Here is a 5,939-nt window from a genome sequence, read left to right on the forward strand (position 1 = left end):
GATGTCAAATTTACATCAAATTTCCCCAGTAGCCACTGTGACTCAAAGAAACCTACCACAGTGGAAACTTTACAGAAAAATGGTTATTATAAGTAATAAGAGAATTTCTGTGTGTCCAACCTGAGCTTTTATAGCCTTCTTCAAATGACTATACTTATACCTAATACAATATGTACTTGTATCTCAAAGTAATTATGCCAAGTGAAAAAAAATCATGCAAAAGAGTATATATTGTATGATCCCATTTATATAAATTTCTCAGTCTTCAGTGACATAAGCAGTTTGATAGCTACATAGGGATTGGCAGAAAAGCATAAGAAAGTATCTGGGGATAATAGATTTATTATCTTCATTATAGTGGTAGTTTCACAGGTGGGCATACACATACATGATCAATTGTACCCTTCAAAAAGATGTAGTTTATTGCCTGCCAATTATTCCTCAATAAAACCTTAAACATTTCTGCTAAAGTTCTGAAACTTCATCATGTAAATATTTTCCATGTGTCTCCTTTATAATACACTGGGGATATCTAACTCCCAACAATCCCCTTGCCTTTTGAAGTGCCCAATACAGATAAGGGTTTCCCAGCAGCCCTGCTGTGCCATGTGACCCTCCCTTCCTCTCCAGAGCCAAGGCATCTGACTGTAAATCCAGAGAAAGGGTCCATAACACTCCTTCTGCGCTCCCCGCAGCTCCATGCCTCCTTGGTCCACCAAACAACTGGCTTTTTTAACTCTTTGGTTTCAGGATGTAAGTGTTTGGCCAAGAAATTCTATCCAGAGATGGTTTCTGTTGACTGCAACCCTGGGGGAGGAAAGAATTAAGTAGACATTTAATTCATTCCATTGATACTTATGTTTTCATGATCACAAACAGCCACATTTAAAACAAAAGATGTTCAACCAGCAAGAAGGAACATTGAAGATATTTCTCCAATGGTGCTGTGGTACTGTATCAGACATGTTCACATTTTATTCAAGTATTACAAGAGCCTGTACAGAACTATCATAGTTGGGAAAGCTCGGCTTCAGAACTCAATTACTCTTGTAAATTCAAAGAGCTACCTACTGGCAAATCCTGGATCCAGTATTTAAGCCCAGGTCTAAACCCAGAGGCCTTGATTTTTCCATTGTTCACATACTCTTTCCTTGTACGCTCTTACTTCAGTAGAGAACTCACCATGTCCAGCCATAGGGCATGTAGCTTTGGGAGTCAGGTAACTCAGCAGATTCTCTGATTCCGCTTCCTGGCTGATGAGTGTTTGCTGGCTGCAGCTTGACAGGTGTTGGCCCTTGAGTTCTCAGATCTCAGAAAAGATGAATGATCTGTTCTAGAAGACAAGGAACAATTGAGAGTACTTTTCCCTAGTGTTGATATGTTACTCAGTAATAAAACTTATTCTTCAGTGACAAATAAAATCTGGAAAATAAAAATGGCCAACCACAACCACAGAAAATGTTCTGGCAATGCCAACCTTGGTAACAAATCAAAAGATAATGGGGCTGTAATATTCTTCCTGAGAACTTGGTGGAACTTGGAACACCTGTGAAAGGCTTCGGTGTAGGGCTGCATTTTAACATGAGCACCCTGCTAATCATTTCTGCTTCACGAGCTCAGTGAGAGACAGAGATCTCACTGTACCTTTTTTCCCCTCAGGGCAGTCAGTCCACCAGAGAAGGAGAAGATTCTCATTTTCAGTTTTAGAGATTGCAGTATCATTTAAATGTGTTCCTCTTGAATTAAAAGTAAAACAAAAGGGAAATCCTTAGATCTTCACATCGTGCCTTCTTCCCTGGTATCTGCCTACAAAAATACAAAATTTCATAAAGTTCACGTGCAAGGAAAATCACCAGAATATCATTTGAAATAGGAAAAATTGAAACAAACATTGAATAATCTGTTCATGTTAACTAGAACTATGTTCACATAATAAAAAATATGCACAAGCTAAACACCAAGACAACATAGGGTAATACTTGATATGTGCTAACTGATTAAAGAATGGATTAAAACTAAGCATGTAGTCTGATCCTAAAATGTATGTGATGTATGTTAATGTTAATAATTATACCTAAATACCAACCGAAGTAAATTCTGAGTTTTTATAAAGTACTTTTTATTGTTTACTGCTTAGTAAATAGTAACATACCAATGGTAATGGTAGTTTTAATAAATATTGCATAGTTATATAAAGTGGAGGCGGAGTAAGATAAATGGTAATTCTCTATACTATCTTTGTAACTGTGGATATAGGATATTTTTTAAACATAATGTTCTAAATATACCAAGTCATAGTAGGAGTCATAGCAGCAGAAGAAAAGTTATTCTTTTCTTTATTTGGTGGGTCATGGGGCTTAACTTCTGAGCCTGGGCACTGTCTCTAAGTTCTACAGCTTAAGACTAGTGCGTATCTACCACTTGAGCCACAGCATCACTTCTGGTTTTCTGGTGGTTAATTGGAGATAAGAGTCTCATGGACTTTCCTGCCCAGCTGGGCTTTGAACCATGATCCTCAGATCTCATCTTCCTGAATAGCTATGATTATAGGCATGTGCCACTGGCACCTGACAGAAAAGTTATTCTTTATTTATGAGGTCCCATAACGTAGCTCATATAAGTTGTTTATTTCCTAGGTGCATCCTTTTCTTCCTTCTACTGTAACTTCTTATGGTCTAGAGCTGCCCTGGGCTTTTCTACTGTCTCCCAGATAGCACATAGACCAGTTTGTTTGTTTGTTTTTTTCCGGTCGTGGGGGCTTGAACTCTGGGCTTGGGTGCTGTCCCTGCGCTCTTCAACTCAAGGAGAGCGCTCTACCGCTTGAGCCACAGCACCACTTCCGATTTTCTAGTGGTTTATTGGAGATAAGTGTCTCACAGACTTTCCTGCCCAGGCTAGCTTTGAACCGCGATCCTCAGATCTCAGCCTCCTGAGTAGCTAGGATTACAGGCGTGATCCACCGGCACCCGGCACTAAGAGATATCAAAATGAATTGTTATTTCTTTTCTCCTTTTTGCAAAAGCTTATAAATCACTCCAAACTGCATTTTAGATGAACAATAGAAAATATTTTAGAGATTAATTTATTTGAAACAGGTAAAATTGCATTTTTAGGCCAAAGCTGTCTGATATCTGCATTTATATAGCTCTGCTTAAATAATACATTTATGTTCATCTGAAAGACAGGGCTACTGTTAAATAATACATTTAATGTTAATTTGAAAGACAGGGCTACTAAGGCAATACCTAGCAAGTATCAATATAGACTTTATTGTATTATTATATCTAAGAGAGCCTCTTTACTCTCTTAACTATATGCATTTTCTTCTCTTCTAAAGGCTATGTAAATAATAAAATACTCCCCAAAGATTTGATACTAATTGCTAAAACACACAGTCAAAGACTACATCATACCAGATACTGGTGGCTCACACCTGTAGTCCCACCTACTCAGCAAGCTGAGATCTAAGGATCTTATCTCCAGTTAACAGGTTAAAAAGCCAGAAATGGAAAGTGTGGCTCAAGTGGTACAGCACTAGTCTTCAGCAGAAAAAGCCAAGCAAAAGTCCAAAACCCTGAGTTCAAGCCCCAGAATAGGCACAGAAAAAAAAAACCATGACACACTGATATGTATTAACGAGTTGTAAAATGTACAGCATATAATTCATTGTTACTAAAAAAGACACTCTAAAGTTTGTAATTGCTTTGATTTTGCCTCTTAGTATAAATTAGCATTGATTCAAGGTAGATGTTATAAGACCTTATACTCACCCTCGCTCACTTCATCCCAATATGACTTTTTTTTTTTTGTCGGTCATGGGGCTTGAACTCCCGACTTGGGCGCTGTCCCTCAGCTCTTCAGCTCAAGGCCAGCGCTCTACCACTTGAGCCACAGTGCCATTTCCGGTTTTCTAGTGGTTTATTGGAGATAAGAGACTCACAGACTTTCTTTCCTGCCTGGGTTAGCGTTGAACTGTGATCCTCAGATCTCAGCCTCCTGAGTAGCTAGAATTACAGGCCTAAGACACCAGCTCCCGGTTCCAATATGACTTCTTGAGTGGGGAAAAGGTTCAGGCACATTGGGTGCTCCGGGAATCACCCTTCACCTTGGCTGTGTTCCCGTGGCACCCTGCAGCACAGCTTGGTCCTGTTTCACTGTAAGACAAAGAGACTTCACAACTGTGACTTCCACATGTAGTAGAAGTCTACTACCCATAAGAAGCTCATATGAAAAAGAAGGAAACCTAGCTTCTAAAAGAACAGCTCTTGGGCTTCCAGTCATGTTCATTTGAAGCAATGCTGCTTACATTTTTTGAAATTCGGCAATGCTTTTCTTTTCAAATGAAATCTTACAATTTATTCATTTATCCAATAATTTTTCCTGAGTGCTTACTGTATGCCAGGAAATGTACTTCTACTGCAATGAACAAAATAGGTTCTTTCCCTATGTATAATAAGTTACTTGTAGGGACAAATATAAGTCAAGTAAATAGAATTATAGTTGGGCACTAGTGGCTCACACCTATAATACTAGTTGCTCATTAGGCTGAGATCTAAGACATGGTTTGAAGCGAGCCAGCGCAGGAAAGTCCATGATAGTCCTATCTCCAAATAACCATCAAAAAGTCAGAAGTAGAGCTGAGGCTTAAGTAATACAGTGCTAGCCTTGAAAAAAAGAGCTCAGAGACAGTGCCTAGACCCTGAGTTCAAGCTGTAGTACCCACACATGCGTGTGTGCGCGTGCGTGTGCCTGTGTGCACACACACTTAGAAAGATCAGAAAGCGTCTGAAATAAACAGGGCACTGGATAAAGGAGAGAACCTACTGGGACAAGGGACTGGGAAAAGTTCTCCGAGGCAGTTGTATTTAACTGTAGGTAAGACCTACAGGATCAGAAAGGGGCAACCAGGAGAAACAGCAGGATGGCTGCTTTATACAACCCAACAAAAGTTCCTCAAACTAAATGTGAAAACACAGAGTGGTGCCAATTTGCATAACCATGTGATTTCTCTGTTGTAATTCTCAGCAGACCAGAAAGTTTATTTGAGATAGAACAGAATTGGGAATTGGTAGTTTTGCAGACATTGTACAAGGTCTAGAAAGTAGAGGAGCTGAATGTGTTTGAGAAATATAGAAGTGTAATTGTTACAGTAAAAGATCAGCGAGAGGGCTGGGAAGGTGGCTCAGTGGTAGAGTGCTTGCCTTGCATGCATGAAGCACTGGGTTCAATAGTTCAGCACCACATAAACAAAAAGCTGGAAGTGACGCTGTGACTCAAGTGTTAGAGTGCTATCCTTGAGCTGAAGAGCTGAGGGACAGTGCCTAAGTCCAGAGTTCAAACCCCACAACTGACAAAAAAAAAAAAAAAGACCAGATTTACCTGAGTAGATAAAAAACAAAAAGAAAAAAAAAAAAAATTCTATGTTATCCTTGCAGAAATCCATGCACACATTTAGAACTGCCCAGATCTGGAAATGTCTGAAAGAGAAATGAAAGTTCACATCATCACAATTTTATCATTCCTGAGAAGACACCCTCTATATATCAGCAAATGGAGCCACAGGCAGTACTTTCTTCAGTACTTTTCTATGACTTTATCCCTGCTTCAAGGAACACTGCAAAACTCTGTGATTGCTCACCATGCCCTACACGTTATCCACCATTAACATAAATCAAGGGTTTGCATTTGTAATTTATGTTCTAGCACTTAGAGAATACCTTGCTAGTTATTTTAAATAGATAAATCAAATCAAAATTTTGTTAATAAAATATCAGAGATGTCATAAGACCTCTGATTTATTTAACGATGTCTAACATTTCTTGGTTTCCATTTATTTCAAGTTTTTAGGAAGAAAAATGGTTACTGGCTCATCCTGCTCTTATTTTTATTCCTTCATTTAGGAGATTACATCTCAGCTCTCAAACTATTTCTAATAATAA

General features: G+C 38.8%; 1 long non-coding RNA gene across 2 annotated transcripts; it reads right to left on the reverse strand.

Annotated features, from left to right (window-relative positions):
* Positions 1–228: 228 nt before the first annotated feature.
* LOC122122566 lies at positions 229–3,837 on the reverse strand. 2 transcript variants are annotated; one of them, XR_006150179.1, is made up of 4 exons: positions 3,771–3,837; positions 1,645–1,806; positions 1,183–1,333; positions 229–807 (listed from the first exon to the last, which is right to left on the reverse strand). It is a non-coding gene; the product is annotated as an uncharacterized LOC122122566 (long non-coding RNA). The 2 variants fall into 2 exon arrangements; XR_006150178.1 differs by lacking the exon at positions 3,771–3,837 and having other exon boundaries at positions 1,645–2,002.
* Between the last annotated feature and the right edge of the window lie 2,102 nt (positions 3,838–5,939).

The sequence above is a fragment of the Dipodomys spectabilis genome, unplaced genomic scaffold (assembly GCF_019054845.1).
Source record: "Dipodomys spectabilis isolate Male_0828 unplaced genomic scaffold, ASM1905484v1 ptg000006l, whole genome shotgun sequence".
In the NCBI taxonomy this organism is placed as follows: domain Eukaryota; kingdom Metazoa; phylum Chordata; class Mammalia; order Rodentia; family Heteromyidae; genus Dipodomys; species Dipodomys spectabilis.